Source organism: Peromyscus californicus, unplaced genomic scaffold, assembly GCF_007827085.1.
Source record: "Peromyscus californicus insignis strain IS unplaced genomic scaffold, ASM782708v3 Scaffold_1__1_contigs__length_55948999, whole genome shotgun sequence".
NCBI classification, from domain to species: Eukaryota; Metazoa; Chordata; class Mammalia; order Rodentia; family Cricetidae; genus Peromyscus; species Peromyscus californicus.
In genome coordinates this window covers 23,583,341-23,602,873 of record NW_026294492.1, presented here as the reverse complement: position 1 = coordinate 23,602,873, position 19,533 = coordinate 23,583,341, and the positions used below count along the sequence as shown (strand labels likewise).

At 41.6% G+C, this 19,533-nt stretch overlaps 1 protein-coding gene and 1 long non-coding RNA gene across 4 annotated transcripts in view; one reads left to right on the top strand and one right to left on the bottom strand.

Moving 5' to 3' along the window:
* Lclat1 (lysocardiolipin acyltransferase 1) overlaps positions 1-19,533 on the bottom strand; it is a 129,179-nt gene that overhangs the window by 36,752 nt on the left and 72,894 nt on the right. The gene's annotated exons all lie outside the window — the stretch shown is intronic.
* Positions 485-18,856, top strand: LOC128115497 (uncharacterized). The gene is made up of 4 exons (XR_008220184.1): positions 485-1,247; positions 7,981-8,078; positions 10,504-10,794; positions 17,673-18,856. It is a non-coding gene; the product is annotated as an uncharacterized LOC128115497 (long non-coding RNA).

The window sequence follows — 19,533 nt, the reverse complement described above, 5'->3', positions numbered from 1 at the left end:
GTGGATAGAAGAGCACGCCAGGACAGGGAAGTCCTCCGGCAGCAGCTCAGCTCTCAGAGTTGCTCTGCACATGCCAGAGGGCTGCGGTGCAGCCAGAGCACGGCTCCATTTCCCTCCTCCTGACAGTCTCCACTCTCCCGGGGCTAGTCCCATACACAGGGCCACCTATTCCCTTCTCCTGACAACCTGCCTTCCCAGCTTCCTCAAGAAACAGATCCCTGAGGTCTCCAGGGTGGCGGTTAACCTAATGCTTCTTCATCCACACCTCTCACTGAGCGTGAGCCCACTGACTCCCAACTCCCCCCTCCCACATCATCCCATGCCAGCAGGAAGTACCCATATACCCAAAAAGGTTAAGATGTTTAGCTGGGAATTCCGCTCCAGCCCCCCCCCCTTGTAGACCCCACCTTCAGAAAGCACACCAAGCTGCAGCTCCTCAAGACCAGGCCTCCTGGAGAACAGCCACCTGGTTTTTCCTGGTCTCCTCTGCTGATCACATCCCTGGGGGCGGTCACATCTCTGCCCCCGCCCCACGTTATACCTGGGTATGTTTCTGCCCAATAAACTTGGTCTTTTATTTTTATAATTCGGCTTGAGTCAGCAGAAAGACTTAATATTGGGGTACGGAAACCTTTCACAAAGGTCGGGAAAGCAGTATTGATCTTGTGATTAGGAATCAGCACTTGCAGACCAAAGTGCTGCTTCAGAAGAGTGGCCCAGGTAGAGAGCCATGATGTTTACACGCTCCAGTACCAGAATCACTCCTTTTAGAGCTGCAGAGGCAAAGCCCACACCAAATGTGTATGAAAGCAGACACTGAGGAGAATTAAGTGCTTTGACTCTGTGAAACACTCTGAATGAACGGAGGCAGAGGCCATGGCTTTGGAAAAGGTCAGCAGCTGCACAGTCCCAGCTGTGTCCAGGGAGAGGTGTGAGGTGACCAGAGCCTCAGCTCCAAGCTGCTTTACTCAAAGACAGAGTCACAAGGAAACTTCTCGAAACCCTGTCTTTTCAGTTGCAATTCTTTGCACCCAGCACCTGACACAGACTAGTCACGCAGCAGCACTAAGTGCTTGAACAGCTCGGCCGCCAACATGACCTTCCTTAAAGCCGCCTCCTTGCCTGTTGCTCACTATGAAAAGATCTTGCGGGTTCCACTGGGTCACCGGATGAGATCCACCAGCTACAGCCGACCACCTAAATTCCTCTGAACCAAAAGCTACATGGGGAAGGCAGGGAAAGGCCAGGTAAGATGGCTTTTGTTTTGTTTCGTTCTGAAACGAAGTTTCTTCCATTTGTTTAGAGATTATTTTTTACATTTTATTTGTGAGCATGTGTTTGTGTCGAGGTGTGCCATGTGTGTGGGTAGCCTAGAAGGCCAGAGGAGGGCTTTGGATCTACTGGAGCTAGTCGTACTGGCTTTGGTGAGCCACCAGTGCTCACCAGTGAACCAGGTCCTCCCTAAGAGGAAAAAGTACTCTGACTGGTGAGCCATCTCTCCAATACCCAGGAGGTTCCTTAAGTGACTCATTCCAACCCTTACCATCGACATTAATCCTAAGAGACCCATTTCAGCGTTATCCCCAATCTGACCTAGTCTCAACTATGTTTTTAAGTTTTGAATGTATATAGTTTAACAATCATTTTATATTATATGCCAACTGCATGACTACAAAACACTTGAATCCAGCATTTATATCACTCTGTTGGTATGTCTCTGGCACTGTTTTAAAAACAGAAAGAAACTTGGCCAAATAACTTGAATGCTTTTGTTAATATGCATTATTTCAACCTTGAAGTGTGATGCTTATACGGCTTAACTGGGATAAAGAATTTGTGCTGAACTAGTCACGTTCTACAAAAACAACATTTCTGTTAGTGCACTTAGCTCCCCCGGGGGGACCGAAATCTCCAGTCTAGATCTTAATGTTCACTGACCACAGGAAACACTAAACTGAGGAAAAGTCAGGGCTTTGCTTGGGTTGTCTCAGCACCTCAATAATTATGAGCATGCAGAGCAACCTGGTGTTGAAAAGCAGCCCAGAAATATGACAACAGCTCTCAGCATGTAGAAAATAGTTGGAAAGTGACAGCATGCAACATTCAGACTTGGCATCCAAAACTGTAGGTTCTCTTTTGGGAAAGAATACAGATCTATTGTTTGAAGCTCTTGGTATAAATATCACCCTGACATAAATAAACCTAATGTGTGTGTATGTCTGGGGGGGGGGCGGGTGGGAGACTACTGTATCTATTAAGTTCAGTAAAAGGAGCTGTGTACTGAAGGATACTGGTAAGAAATAGGGAGGAGGGGCGCAAGTGGCTTTGGAAACCAAGGGAAATGTTCTAGCTAGGAAGAGGCATGACCCATCCAGAAAGCACTGAGAACCCAAGCTGAGCACAATGATACTAAGACTCAAGTTTAGTGCTTGGCACTTACCTACACAAAATCAAGCCAGTCAGCATTGCAGCATGGAGAGGCTCATGAGGCTCTACCCCAAGCTGGGGAGCTACTGGCATCTAATGGCTGTATTGTCTTAGGAAGTGTGGCAGCGCCAGGTTGCCATGTGCACGTGGGTAGTACTAAATAGACTAGGTGGTTTATAAAAAGTAGGGATTGAGAGTTGAGATGAATATGATTAAGATGCATTATATATATGTATGACACTGTTCAAGAAGATGTTAAAAACCAACAAATGTTACAACAGCCATAGTAATACCAAATCAAGGTAACAGAAACAGGAAGTAGCATGAACAATGAATCTTATCCCTAAAGAAGACACACTAGCTTGTTCTTTAGTTTCATCACGTATAAACTAGATTTTCAAATGTTGATTTTAGAAATAACCAAGAGATAAATTTACCAGGGTTTTTTATAATAAAACATTGGTTGACTTTTATCTATAAATTTTGAGTTTTGAAGGGCTCTATGAACCCATGCTCCCCAAACCAGAATATACTGTTTCATCTGGTTTTAAATTATGAAAATCCTTTTACCTATAACACTCAACACCACGGGTGAGGAGCTCATTAACTTGGCTAACTGAGAAGAGGAGGAGCTTCTATCCACGTCACACTCCTTAAAGTATAGTTCGCTGAAGGAAAGTGCTAGTAGTAGGCTGGCAGTAACAAGAGATTTCTGTTAATGAACAGATGGCTCTTCTTACTTGTAACAAATGAAATGACTGAATTTACTGAAACAAATGCAACTAAAATGTATGGAAGGAAGTAAACAATCTTTTCTAAGTTTTATTCAATCTATTACTATGCTGGGTAACTCCTCCCTTCACAAATGAAATGATACATTTCAGCTCAGTTCTAGAAACAATGTAATTCATTTTGAATTGAGAAAATCACATTAATAGAACTTTATAATACAGTAATATAACTAAGTTAGGAAAAAGAAATGCTCTCTTATCAATTACTTTTTAGGATTCCATTCTGTCCTTACTGTTACATCCGTCTTTGTAAGGCACGTGCTGGGATATGGGGACTGGAGTAGAAACCAGAGTAGACAGTATCCACTCCGATCCCAGCAACAAGAGAAACAACCCTCACACCATGAATGGTCTGGGAGGAGAGATCACTTGTAGCCCAGATAAGTCTTGAACTTGTGGTCCTCTTGGTTCAGCCCCAGTTGAGATTACAGATTGGTACTGTCGGACCCCACTAAAAGAAACCATCTAAGAAAAGCATGAGTCAAACCCAGTTTTCAAGGAGTATAGATAGATATCCATAGACTACTTGGGGCATTTCAGACAAAGATAGTGTGGTCCATTTTTAATTGTTCGTGTCTGCCTGTCATAGTCTGTGAGCTCTATGCTAAGCAGTGAGGCAAGTCTATGATTCTTTTCTTTTTTCTTTTTTTAAATCTGGGTACTTTCATGTGTACGTATGTGTGATGCTGGTACTTAAACTTGGACATTGAACAACAAAATATGTCCTTTACCAGTTATCAGAACATTCTAAATACATCACATAAATACAAAACAGTTGTTTGTAGAGTGGTGAGTCAAGAATTAGAAAAACATGCTACCCTATTTAATGTGGCAAAAGCAGTTCCAAAAGTCCTCTCATTTGTTTGCATTGAGATGTACAATATGAAGATTCACTTCTAGTGGTGGTGATGCTCACCCTTAATCTCAGCACTTGGGAGGCAGGCGGATCTCTGAGTTAGAGGCCAGCTTGGTCTACAGAGCCAGTTCCAGGACAGTCAGGGTCACAAAGAGAAACCCTGTTTCAAAAAGCAAAGCCAAAAAAAACAAAAAACAAAACAAAACACCCTCAGCGTTCAGAAGCTGCAAACTGTTCTGAAACAGATAACCAGGAGCAACTGACAATTTAAATGGTCCAGCACTGAGCTAAAGTCTTCATGTAGAAGTCACACCCCTGACAATCCTGTGAGGCAAACATCTTCATTTTACAGAGTCAATAGGCATTATTTAGTAAGCTAATCACCATTTTTTCAATAGCTATAATATTTACATTTCCAAGTTGAGTTACAGGAACTGGTCCTTAAATTGTTTTTTTAACATGTAATTAATTTATTTTTCTTTTGTTTGGCAGAGGATGTACCATAACACAAGTATAGAAATCAGAGAACAATTTGCAGGGTCTGGTTCTATTCCTTCCACTGTGTGAACTCCAGGGATGAAACTGGGGTTCTCACACTCAGAGGCCTGCTGAGCCACCTCATCAGCTGATGGAACTGTTTTTACCAAGCCCTACTGTGAGAGTAGCACTCACACGTGCAAAACAAATTACATGTCCCTTATCTAGTCTGCGTGTAAGACGGAGGACTGAAAAGCAGGGAAATATTTAGGACGTTAAACATCATTGCAGCTTTGATGTTACGAATCCCAAGTGACTTTCTTGACAACCAATAGGAAGCATATTAGCCTTGGCTGGTGGTGACATGCTGGTTTATTAGCACTCACCTTTTAGACATATGCTATGTGGTACCATTAACTGTCTAATGTTCTGCATACATGATCCACTGCCTCTGTTTTCTGTGTGCTGCATATATTTTCATATACTGAAACCTTTACTTAGCTTTGCACATGTGCGAGTTATCAGATGCTGTGTCAAGTTTCCATCCCAAAGTAAATATATTCTGCTTTTGTATCCCACTCCTCCAGGCAAGCGCCTGCTCATCTCTCCCGGAATGTGATTAGGCCTAGTTTCACACAGTAGTGGGTATAATTAGGTCACTGCCTCTTGGTGGGGCAAGTCTAACCTTCTATGCTAATCCACTAGACGCTTTTTAAAAATGAAGTGCGTGCTCTGTGCCACCCACCAAAGTGCTTTCAGTCAGAGAATAATGAAGCAGCTATTTTTACTCTGACATCAAAAGAAACCCATCAAAAAATGCAAGTTACGAGTATTTTTAAGGTCAATGATAGAAGTTTAAAACAAAACAAATAACTTACAAAGAAATTTAAGTGACAGTTTCAAGTCACATCTTCTTCCCCACAAATGTTTTAGAATCACAAGTTTATGTGGGTGAAGGATGCACAAGAGCCCCGATTTGTGGAGTTGGGGAGCTGGCTCAGCGATTAAGAGCACTTGATGCTCTTGCAGAGGGTCTGGGTTTGGTTCCCAGCACCCACGTGGCTGCTCACAACCATCTGTGACTCTAGTTCCCGATGGGCCAATGCCCTCTTCTGGACTCCACAGGCTCCTGCACATGACATACACTCATGTAGGAGCAAATACATACACATAAAAAAAAAAAAAAAAACCTCTATTTTAAAATCTGAATGCAGAAACCCATAGACAAAGCAGGTTCCAAAACTCCTGTCAGGTGACCCCAGTGTACCAGCAAAGCCTTTTGAAGGCTCGTGTCCCTGTGCCCTCTGGCTCATGAGAAGTCCTAACTACCATCTTCTTCCAAAGCAAAGTAATTGCACCAAGTAAAACTTAGAGCAGTCATCTGGAAGGTAGAAACAGGAGGAATCACATCTTGGATCCCAGGTTTTATTACCAGGGACCTTTTACACATGGGGTGAAGGACAAAATAGAATCCTGGACCGTTACTTAAGTATCTGCCAAAGACACTGTTCACCCTCGCTGGACACAGTAGCTAGCATGCACTTGCAATAAGCACTTGGCAGGCCAGGTGAGGGACCCTGAGCTCCAGCCTGGCCCACAAAGCCTACCTCAAAATAACAGAAGCTTGCGCCCTGTATAAGTACTTCCTATGCTTTGATTCACAGAGATAAAGCAGACACAATCATGAATGAAACCATCCTGTTTGGACATGCATTTCTTGTTGTTTTACCTACTTTAGAAAAAGAAACCCAGTGTACTACAGATCCCCTTCCCACATCCTTAAATACTTTAGTTCAGGCACTTAACATCAGATTTTAAGAGTAAATCTCTGTTGTTTCAATCGACAAAGAATTTGTTACAGCAACCCTGAAATCCAATACGATTAACGACGAATTTACTTTGGCAGTAATCTGGATGTTTTGGGAGACTCCAGAGTTCAAAGCCGAGGTATGTCTAGAGGAGGAAGGCTGCTGGCAGGTGTGTGCCCGTCGGGGCAATGTGGCCAAGGTGACCAGGATACTGGCAAGGGTATAGTTGAAAAGGTGGAATACAGGATACACATGAGATGGGAAACAAGAGTGAAGAAAAAAAAATTTTTTTTTTAAAGATTCAAGTGGATAAATCAGAGGTGGGGTAAAAAACATCGTAACGTGGTAACTGTGGTAGTTTGAAAAAGAATGGCCCCCACAGGCTCATATATTTGAATGTTTGGTTCCTAGTTGGTGGACTACTTAGGAAGGATTAGGAGGTGTAGCCTTGTTGGAATAGGTATGCTACTGGAGGTTTTAAAAGCCCACACCAGGCCCAGTCTAGTCTCTCTCCTCTGTTCTTTCTTTCTCTCTCTTTCTCTCTCTCTCTCCCTCCCTCCATCCCTCCCACTCACTCTCTCTTGCACACATCATCTCTTCACAGCAATAAAACAGTAACCAAAATAAAAAATAAATAGCAATCTCTGGTTCATGCTAAATTATAGCATCCACATCCTATCAGAGAAGCCAAAGTGAATGCTGCATATGAACAAAAGCACGCACACACACACACACACACACACACATTTTTAAAGAAAAGTAAGCAGAACTAACATTCAGTCAAGAAATGTCACTCCTGGGAATGTACTGGAATGACTCTAAGTCAGTACAGTAAGAGTCACCTTTGTGTTCATGTTTATGGCGGCACTATTCACAACAATCAAGTTATGGGATCTATCTAGGTATCTATCAACAAGTGAATATGTAAAGAAAATGCTATATACACAATCAAGTTTTATCACAACCTCCAAAAAGAATGAATTATGTCATCTACAAAAAAATGGACGAAACTGAAGATTACTATATTAAGCAAAATAAACCAGACCCAGAAAGATAAATATCATATGATAGGTTTCTCTCACATGTGTGTGTGTGTGTGTATGTGAGAGAGAGAGAGAGAGAGAGAGAGAGAGAGAGAGAGAGAGAGAGAGAGAGAGAGAGAGAGAGAGAGTTGTAGGAGAGGGACAGGAGAGGGCAACAGGATGACATAGGAATGCTAGAGAGATTGCTCAGTGGATAACAGTGCTTGCTGTACAAGCGTCAGGACCTGAGTTCAAACCCCCAGGATCCACATACAAAGCCAGTCATGGCGGCACAAGTGCCTACAACCCCAGGACTGCAGGGCAGAGAGAAGAGGACTGCCGAGCTTGCTGAGACTGGAGAGCATTTGGTGAGCTGCTTTTGCCCGTTTCCCATAAGAGCTGCTTCAGCCTACCCACCCGCCACCATCAGATCACCTAACCTGATCTGCTGGAGAGAACAGAGCAGGCTCTTCTCCACCACCCAAACCAAAAATTATGTCGAGGCTCAACCCTACTTCTGGCCTTGGAAAACTTACTGCTATTCCCATTCCCCTCCGATTTCTCAGAAAAAGGCTCTATCATTAATCCTTTACTTTCAGCTTTTGTTTGGTGAATCTCAGCTTCAAAAACACTATGCTTGGGGCTGGAGAGATGGCTCAGCGGTTAAGAGCACTGGCTGTTCTTCCAGAGGACCCAGGTACGATTCCCAGCTCCCACCTGTCTGTAACTCTAGTTCCAGGGGATCTGACACCCTTGCACAGACATACATTCAGACGAGACACCAATGCACATAAAATAAAAATAAATCTTAGAAAAATATGAAAAAATAAAAAATAACCCACTATGCTCCCAAGCCATCCTTGATGGGGCTTTCTTCCCTTCTGGTTACTTGAACCCTTTTCTCTTTATCAGCAAGCCCCCTTATACCTCCACTTGTATCATTTCACTACATTCAACTCTGGCTTCTGACACTTCAGTCCTATGCAACTTATTCACCAAGGTCACCAAATAGATGGTTGTTGCTGCATTCAAAGGCTTCTTTCAGAATCTACGCCCAAGGGTATTTCTGGCTCCTAGAAACCGGTTATCTGAAAGACATCCCACAGAAGGCATATCCACTGTCTGTATGTACCCAGCCGTGCAGTCAGACCTATTACTGTTGAAAAGATTGATTCAGATCAAATCAATGCTTACAGATACAAACATGACCATTTATCGCCATACAGGAGACAAGTGGGTTGTTTTTTAATCTCCATCTACTTTGTAAAAACATAAATAAGGCATTTCTTCGGTGACTTTTCTAGCATCTTTGGAATCAGGATGAATCATCCTCTATTCCTACTATATGTCATCACATGCTCTGTAAATATCTCACTTGTGGTTCAAGGCAGATTTAAAAATCATGAGGTATAATTACTTTTACTGAGTCTCCTTTAAATGGAACTCAATTACTGCAAAACTCTGAAAAAGAGGAACTATTTTGGGATAATGATAAAGCCAGAAACAAGTAGTAAGTGGCTAGAAGAGTAAGAAGGGACGATCTACTCCGCAGTTCCGGATAGCTACAGTCAATGCTGCTACCTTTCCAGAGGACACAATTTCTGATTCCTTTTATTTTCTGTTTTGCTGGAAGTAGACTTCATGACAGTACAGACAACTTTACTACCTTAGCTGCTCTGCCTCTTTACGAAGACCAACCCTGGGCTCCAGCCAGACCAGTCTCCACATAATGTATCATAGTACACTTTCTATTCAAACAGTCAAGAACTAATTCAACTTCTGACTCCCTAAATTTTCTCTCTCACCCTGCCTGTCCTAACAGTCCTCCTCTGCTCAGCAATTTTGTGTGTCTGTGTGTTGAGATGTGTGGATGCATGGGCACACATGCACATAAGCACCTGTACTGTCAAGGCCAGAGTTCCTGATGTCCTGTGTTCTCCTCACTTTTTACATTATTCTTTAAAGACAGGGTCTCTCACTGAACCTTCGTTAATTGGCTAGTCAGCCAGGCCCAGGGATCCCTGTCTCTGCTTCCTGAGTGCTGGGGTCACAAGCTTGTGCCAGTGCTCAGCCTTTTATGTGGGTGCAGGGAACCAAACTCAGGTCCTCCTGCACAGCAAGCATTTTCCCAGCCCCCCTACTTGACAATTTGCACATGGTTCTGACTATTGGATCATACACTATACTTTATACACTGATCATACAATAGTACTTCTGTATTATTGGATCATACACTTTCTAAATGTGCTCATCATAAATTTTTATGCTGATGTTGTCACCAACATACTTTGATCACATGATACTGACTACAAGACAAAGGCCTTGAAGGGAAGGCATAATATTATTCATTAAAATTAAATACAAATTTATATATTTAAAAAGACATGTTTGGCCGGGCGGTGGTGGCGCACGCCTTTAATCCCAGCACTCGGGAGGCAGAGCCAGGCGGATCTCTGTGAGTTCGAGGCCAGCCTGGGCTACCAAGTGAGTTCCAGGAAAGGCGCAAAGCTACACAGAGAAACCCTGTCTCGAAAAACCAAAAAAAAAAAAAAAAAAAAAGACATGTTGTAACAGGTTTATCTTTCTCTGAACTCTACTCATCTTTCAAAGTGAAGCCACAGTCCCAGTGTTTCCTGATTATTTCAGATCTTGTCAGTGTCCATCCCTGAAATATTCAAATCATCCTTCATTAAAAATACTAACATAGGAGTTGCTATAATACACCTGAATTGCTAAAGAAACTAATAATGGCCAACACAGTAAAGATGCTTTTTACAGATAAGAAAGGTTTTAGATTTTTTTAATTGCATGTTGTATGTATGTATGTATGTATGTATGTATGAAAGTATATATATATGTGCATGTGCTGATGGAGAACAGAGAGTCAGATCCCTTGGAGCTGTTACAAGTTACCTGACATGATTGCTAGGAACTGAACTCAGGGATCCTAACTTCTGAGTCATCTCTAACATGTTTTTAATTTCTATAACCAAAATTAAGTGGGAAAGTTCCTTAAATTTAACATTATAAAGCCTATAATGTTAAGACACTGTTAACAGTTAAGACACTGTTCTATGAAAACATGCATCTTGTAACTCTGAAAACAATGTCATTCTTTTTAGGCACATGGATTATACATCCAGGGTAATTCCCAGGCACTCACAACAGGAATAACCAGACATTCCTTTGTGGCTGTGTAGCATGGGTGGATTGTTGGGTCTTCCATAATGACATCTGAGAACAATCGGCAAAAGCAGGAGTACTTTAGTGGCCAGCTTTGAAGAATGCTGGTCGACAGAGGAGTTCAACCACAGGAGACTAGGAACTACGACAAAGTTCACTGCCACTGTAAACCGTGACGCCTTGATGCAATGAGGAAACAGGAAGACCTTGATGCACTCAATTCTAAGAAGGTCAGTGCTAAGGCTTGTGTTTGACTAACTCGTCTTTCCTCAGCTTGGATAATGCCATGCCTTCCCTTCAAGCCCTATGCACACATACTTTATTACTTGACTTTGGCACTTTGGACCACATTTCACTTATTTTATCTTCTGGTAAAGGCCATTTAAAATTCTATGAGGAAAGAAGGATAATATGTTATAAATAACTATGAATGAGGGATTTTTAAGCTTCTGTTCTCAAAAGTTCTGTTGAGTTTTTCCATGGAATCCCATATTACTGATAATATCACAAAATTAACCCAAAGAACTGTGGGTGTGGGGAGACTAAATTATTTCAATCAAAGTGGCTTTTAATCTACAGGTAAGACAACACAATACAAATGCCTCAGATTTAATAACTAAGGAATTCTGTAGCACTATCACACTGTCAAAGGCATGTTGTTTAAAAGTACATAAATAACCACATAATACAGATTATTTTAAATATGATAAATGAATCATAAGAAATTACAGGCAAATATTTATGTATTTATGAAAGAAAAGTATTTCAGTACCCACAAGAAATTACCCTGAGCAGCAAAGACAATGTTCATGGGCAAAGACAAAAAGGACTAGCACACATAAGAGTTTCCTATATTAGAATGGCAATATAGAAACATAATAAATTCATATTGTTTAATACATATGATAGCCTAAGCAGAATGCAAGTGAACAAGTTATGCATTTGGTGTTGTGTTTTGTGGAGCTGTTATGATTTACTTGAAAAGTAAAGGGCTATGCACTTCTTTTGCACACCCACACACCATCAAGATTTGAAAGTGCTGTAGTATTACTTTATAATATTCCAAATAAGTTATGCCTTTTTAATGCAAGAAAGTACTATCTAGAAAAAATGCAGAAAGAATATTTTGAATAAGAAAGGATTAAAATCTACAAACCAAAAGAGAAAAACTGCAACCTTGATAAAAAAAAGTACTATCTAGAAAAAATGCAGAAAGAATATTTTGAATAAGAAAGGATTAAAATCTACAAACCAAAAGAGAAAAACTGCAACCTTGATAAAAAAAAAAGAAACTTGACACACATCCAGATTAACAACAAACAAGATAAACCTTTTTTGGACAAACCCAAAAAAGAAACACAGCATGTTCACAATGAAGTTATGTACAAAAGCAAAAGGCCGCCATATGCTCCTGTTAAAATGAATTCCTTGATTGGAGACTTCAGTGAGTTTATTATATTCAGGTCAAAATTGGACCTTGCTGAGAACCAATTTTCATGTGAACAGGAAGCTCGAGAGCATTGTTCCATACACTTCAGATCCTTCCCTGCACTCTCCTCTAAGTCGCGTCTGAAGCCGTTTCAAGGCATTTTGCATGCTGCTGCCATCACTCAGTTGCCAGTGTGACAGGCCAGCAAAGCCTCTCCTGTGCCTCCTTTTCTCACTTTTGCCTCCAGAGGGAGGAGTGGGAGGACATGGCAGTGTATGGAACAATGCTTTCACGGTCAGCGCACAGTACAAGTCATCACACAGAGCCAATACCACAAGTTGTACTTACAGACACCTCTTCTTCCACAGTTCTGAAGTTTAAAATAAACATTTCATAAATGTCAGTAATAAGCAATTTCCAGGGTGCTACCCTTAATATATATATCCCAATATGTGGGGATAGACAAGAGTTTGAAATGAGTCAAATGCATCAAGTATAAAATGTTCACTGTTTATAACAATGGTAACTCTGTAACAACAGAACACATTCTGGGAATCTTTGTCAGTGATGCTATAAAGCAAGCAGACCTAATATCCAGGCCCTCCTTCCATTATATCCACATCTGGACCCTCCTTCCATTATACCCACCCACTCCTTTACATCTGTCTGGTATTAGGAAAACAGTATCTGACCAAGGACAAAATCTCTCCTACTGAAGGCTAGTGGGACAGAGTGACCCAAAGCTGTCCGACTGTCCCTATGGCAACACCTCAGAACTAAAACTTGCTAACAGAAAATTCTAACAATGGAAACATTAAGAACCACATTCCCAATGTATAACACAGGCTTATTTGAAAATAGTCTTGTGTAATAAAGTACCAAGTATGATGAAAATAAACAATGAAGATATTTTAAAAGGCATGTTTCTATATCGATTTTTATACAACCAAATTTAATTACAGTTACAGGAAACATGTTTCTACATTTCTCTTCTAAAAGTATACGGGGGGGGGGGGGGGGTTCACTCTTTTGTCTGAAATAGTGGTTATTAGCTGTAGCCACCTCACGTGGCCTTCCAGACTGCCCTACATCTCACTTCACAACAGAGCAGTCCTGCTGCGTGAGTACCTGCTGCCTAGTGTTCAAGTTCCAGAACGAAAGTGGCAGGGTACTATCGTTAAGTAGCAGACAACTCTTTGCTCTGGTGACCTGGGTGGCACAGCCTTTGCTGTCCTTTTAGGAAGGTTGGATGAGACGGTACTAAAGCCACTATTTAGTAAAGATCAACGACGCGGAATGCTCCACTAGACAGAAGCACAAACAGAGAACAGACTGGGGAAGGGCCTTAGAAGAGAGCGAACAACTGTAGGATTTAATGTGGACAAAGTAACCAGAGGAAAAATTCAAACGCAAAAGGTGTAAGTGGGAATGGCCAAGTGATTCAATGTCCGGCTCACAGTGCACGAAGGGGCATTCAGATAGTGAATTTTTAAAAGTAGAATGGAGCGCCATCTCTTACAGACATGTCCACCTTCTTCCATGTCCTTTGTGTCCCACGGGTGGCTCAGCAGTTAAGAGCACCTGGGTTCCCAGCACCCACACAGTGGCTCACAACCATCAGTAACTCCAGTTCTAGGAGACCAATGCTGCCTTCTTGACGCCACGGGCACTGCACACTTCAGGGAGTGCACAAACACATGCACAAGCAAAATACCCACACATTAAAAAAGAAGATTAAAAAGGGACTTTCTTTCGATCATTAAAACAAAAGCAGACTGGAACCATGCGAAGACTTGGTCAAAGCCTATGAAAGTGCCATCAATCTTCAAATGCCTCTCTGAACAACGCCTCACTCTCCAACTCTCCCTTCACAGGCTGCATGTCTCTATGTCCCTAGGATACTTTCATTTTTACTTCTGACGACAATGCACGTCTTGTTTTCTAAACTCTACAGTCCTCAAGAAAATGAGTGTGTAAGAACATGTTCTGAACAAATCAACACATACGTGATGGTCCGAGAGTGGTACTTGACTCAAGGCAGCCGGCAGCAGTGTCTGGAGTGGGTTAGCAAAGGAGCAGTCAGGGCAGGCAGTGAGAGCCGGAGGAACACAGAAAGGGAGAGGCGATAGGCGATGGCGCCCACACCAACAGGACACGAAGGCCATGGCAGAGGAGGCTGTGTGCGGAAGAGATGGCCCCAAGGCCTTCAGGGGAACTGAGGGTCAAATCAGGAAAGCAAAAGGTTTTGCCAAAACCTGGAGAAAAGTTACACATTTCGGTAATTAGGCTGAGGAAATTTCCCCCTCAGAAGCTATTCATGAGGTATTATTACTGGTAAGGACAGGAAAGTTGGAATCTAGTTGAACAGTATTCTGATAGAGCAGAATGCATATATTAACAAATGAAAGTCATGTTGTCAATTATTACAACTTTGAAAACAGTTCTAAAACAGGTGCATGACTGGACCAGTCTAGTTAGTTCGCTCTGTGCACACTGAAGCAGAGAGAGAGAGAGAGAGAGAGTGAGTCTCTCTCAGAGGCGACTACTTAAGGCTTGGGCTGACTTTCCTTCTGCCTCATTTTCCTACTTGTGACACATGTTCTTTTTATAATAAAAATAGACACCTTTATCTTTAATAGAAAGAGACCCTATACTGTAAATATCAGGTTATGAGGCATATCTGAGACTTAGTGGCTAAAACAAGGGGAAAATGGAGCCCTGGTTTGAAAGAATGGGCACTTCAAATATGATTTTGGGATTGGTTGCAATTGTTTATACTCTGGAAGAAATACAAACAAATACACAAAGACAGTCAAGGTACTTGTAATAAATAATCCAATAATTCCAAAAAGAACCTATTTGTACAGTGTACTGGACATAATTGGTGTTATATTTTAAGGTAAAAATATTCCATTCCAAATGTTCACTGATCCTTAGAGAAATGGAAATGGACTCGGTAAATAAAGGAATTAGACCAAACAAAAAAGTTACTATAATGAACCATGCCCCCTACACACACACACTTAAACAAAATTTATAATACACCCGAGGAGCTCAGAGTGAAATCTTTGATTGGAGAGTTGCTGCAGGAACAAATTTTGTAATATTTGAGGCAGAAAAACTGTGACCTTATATTGAGAAGTGCATGAGCTTTGGCATGAAACAAACCAACTTCAAATTACAATCTTTCTACTCACCCACATGACCCCAGACAAGTGGCTGAAAGAAGCCTATCTGTAGAGGGATGGCACACGGCTCCGTTGGGAGAATTAAGCAGCATGTGTGACAGTGGGTTGGGAGGTTGGGGACTATGAACCCAGGATGGCACCACCAGACGGAGTCAGCAGGTCTGCGCTGAAGCTAAGTGTCCACATTTTTACAATGCAGAACAACTGATTCTACTACATAGGTAAGGGAAGGGAAACCATCTATGACTCTATGCCTGGAACATGATGGGCATCTGTTAATGTTAGGTGGCTGTTTCATATAAACTAGATGTCTTCCATCATTTTCCACAAAGGTTGTCATAAACTGGTTCATTAAAAAGATAAAGACAGAATCTGTCCACAATGAAAAGCTCAGGTTTTTTTCTTTGTTTGTGTTTGGTTTTGTTTTTGCTATAGACGTGAGTTAAAAGGAACAGAGTCAACAGAAGTGCCATTTACAGTGTGTAAATCACCAAGTCACTTAGGTGGCCTGTGTACTCACCCCACTGATCAGGACATAAATCTCCTCTTAGGTGTTGCTGCGCTTACGTATCACAATCAATAGACAGGATTTGCTCCTTATGACATGACCTCAAAAGAAAGCCAACTGCTAATCTACAAAGATATCTGCAAGTGTGGGGAAGCAGAATAGGTCTCAGAAAATATTCCTGCAAATGTCAAAGGTCTATTGTACGATCACATTTTTTAACATAACGGAAAGGTCTTGGCATATTTATAAATGGCTCTCAGCAATTAAGAAAAGTGCCATGAAAGGCCAGGGTGCATGGTATTTGATGCCCCCAATATTTCAATTGTTTGTATGCCTGTCTGTCTTCCTTACCATCTTTCACATGCTGCTAAGAAGGGTGGCTGAAATTCCATCCTGGGAGAGGCTAACTGACTAAAATAAATGGAGTGTCTGCTGCACAGGGTGGTGACCTATGCTGCCTTTACTTCTTCCCTATACCCAGCCACTGCAGCAACAGACCGTCAGCAGGTAGGCGCGAACCAAGCCTCAAGGTGAGGCAGGTAAAGCCTGAGCTGCCTGTAAATGTACGGCTGTTGGCTGCAGTTTTCTCACAGCAAAGGAGGGCTACAATAACCAACACAAACAAGAGAGCCAGGAACAGGTCCACAGATATCAAATATCCAGCATAAAATCCAGCATTAAATGTGGGCAGTTCTCTTTTCCTGAACAAACTGAAGGGCTCTGTTCAAGTGTGCTGATCCAAATTACTTGGTGGGAATTTCCTTTATCTTTAGTGTGTAACTCAGTGCCAGCCAGGTTCCTAGAAAGGCTATATCCTCCATTTCCTCCTATATAGATTTTATGCATACAAGCTAAGTACAAACAGAAATGCGGACGTGTTTTAATTTTTAAATAGAAATGACCGATTTCAAACCTAAAACTTAAATATATCTACATGCTCATTTGGAACCTTAATAGATAAGCCTATTTGCTTGGTGACTCAACCTATAAATAGACTGAAGTTATGAATACCCGAGGGATTACGTTGTTAAACAGCCAGGCTCCAAACAACATTTAAAGTACTGACTGTCACTTCTCAAGCGGTCTTCAGGTCCCGCAGGCTGATGTCTACAAGGTGACTGCTCGGTCCACACCGGCCCTGACTGCCCTTTCTTGTACTCCCCTCATTCATGAATGCTCTTTCTGCCTATACAGCTCACATAGTCTCCATTGTTCAAGAGGAATTCAGCTGCTTACAAGAGTCACCAATTCAGTACCACAGGACCCTCTTAAATGAGTACTCTTCATACTATTTAGCATAATATCTGCATAAAACTTAGCACTTAGCATACATGTTAATTTGGACATTTTTCACAGTGTGTCATTTGTATCTCTATCCATTAGGACTATAAACTTCTTGAAGACAAAATCCTGTCTCAAACTGGACCATGCTTTAAAACAAATGCTTCTATCTCCTTCCTCTGCATAGTCAGGAGAGCCTTATTTCCAGGTCATTTCAACAGGACTCAGAGCTTTCAAATGAGCACACCTGTGCCTCCTACTGGTGACTATGACTATTACAACTGCACCACCTATGACAAAATTATAATGGCTGGACCAAATCATTACTTGTTGAAATCAAAGAAAAATTACAAATCATCGGAGATTATAATGAATAGAGTGTTTGAGGGCAATCATTTCAAGGTTTAAGATTACATTATACATTTTATTATAAGTGATAATTAAAACAAAAAAGTGAAGCTTCTTTCCTCTAAATTAGTAACTATTTTTGAGTTTGGATTATTCCAGTATTTAAAAAAGAAACAACAATGATCATATACTGAAAGATTCTGTGATTAGGAGTCTGTATGAATCACCCACACCGAATACCTACTAGTATAACATATAATGTTCTGAAAAGCATGCTAGGACACTACTTTGTATTACTTTTGGGGACTTTTTTAAAGATTTGGTGCAACTAATACCGACTCTCTTCATTTGCAGGGCAATTCCCCAAGAAAGAATCCAGCAAGATGGTAAAACAAGCACACAGCACACAGATGGTAACAATGAAGTGATTCAAAGAAAACTCAATGACTACCACAGAAACAACCTACTTGTAAAACATTACGTCATTAGTGTTCCATTCGTAAGTTAGTTTTCCAAGTGTTCTCTGTCCTGGTCAAACGGACTCTAAGGAGAGACCTGGCCTCCCCTGCCTTGCTCCCCACCTCCTGCTCAACAATGCTGCTCTGGCTTTATCCTTACCTCCTGATGTTCCGAACCCATGTTTGCCGGCCTCTGCTGTCTGTGCAGTAGACAGCTGCAACACTAAGCTCGGCTGCAATTGAGAATCATGAAGATGGCACTCTATGGTCATTTGTTTTAATGTGCAGTCTCTGGGGTTCTATTGGAATACTAATTATAAGATCATTTGTTATGACAACAAGATTGCTTTTCACAATGTACTGTCAAAAGCAGATCTCCACAACCTGAAGATCAGGAAGCCATGCTGGGCCTCCTTTTCTAAAGGAGCACTCTGGACTCAATGGCCTCTAAGACTCACTCTTCACTGCCCAACCGGGTGCAGATCTTCCTCTCTGTTCACTTCAAATCCTGTCGCCTCCCAAGAAAGCAAATCTGTCTCCAACACCGCCAACTGTGGCCTGCTCCTGTCACCTCGCACAGCATCCCAACCCCCACCTGTGGCCATTGACCTTCCATCATCTGGCCGCTGGCCTCCTGTGCCTTTCTCTCTCTCACATCCTCTCTCCAACCATGCAGCTCCCTCTTGCTATGACAGTGTTTTTTTGGTTTGGAGACTAACTGCAATTATGCTATAAATGAAGGCGCATAGACTCCTCGGTTCAACACTGTTCCAGTAACTGGTCACTCCCTTCCCCTTGCTGTCTGCCCCTGTTTTGTGAGATAATGAAAACTGCTCTGGAAGCTTGTGAGGAGGAAGGGAACTGAAGACATTAAAAATACTCAGCACAACGCCTGATACTTATAAATACTCAATGTTAGTGCTATTACTGTTTTAACAATCAACATGTTTCTTCTTTTTCAGCACAGGTTTCTAGTCCACAATTCTAAATGAAATTTAAAAAAATATATAGTCTGGTTTTCTAGCCAAGGCAAATGAGATCATCATGAATTTCTCTCTCTTTTTTTAATGATATACAGGGGGAGGGGAGGGGGATCAGTCACCAGTTCTGGCAGGAAAAAATGACTGCATGTGGTTACTGACTAGTGTTCTGAGTGACAACTAAGCACTATACATTTCTCAAGGGTGCAGCAAAGTTATCAGGTTGCTAGATTTCAGAACACAACAAATATACTCTGATCAACTACAAAACAATCTCTCCATTATCTTTCTGTATTAAGGATGATCTTTATAAGTAAAAGATATGTCCCAAAGTCAACCTCTATTAACTGAGAAATGTGTTTCCTGATGTCACATATTACTAAACACATACACTAGAAACCACATTGTCGAGTCTACGTTAGATACTAAAGTGGTACTACATCAGAGAGAGGGGAGGAGAGAGAGACAAGAGTGAACACACGGGTGTGAGCAAACCACATGAATGCCTCTCCACCACATTCCACAGCTACAAAGAAGCCCACCCTTCATGAGCTTCTGATGTAGACAGGCAAGAAGGCAGTGTCCACTGGCAGAGTGGAAGTCAACACCACAAGTCTATATCATATTAGTTATAATCACAGAGTCTCAAAAATAACCCAGACTGCCCATAGACAGTTCTGGTTTTACCATCCCAATGTGATTTTGGACCAGTACAAAACATTTCTTCAAAATCATGGTACTTAGATGTAAAGACGCTTTCTTTTAGCAGATTATACT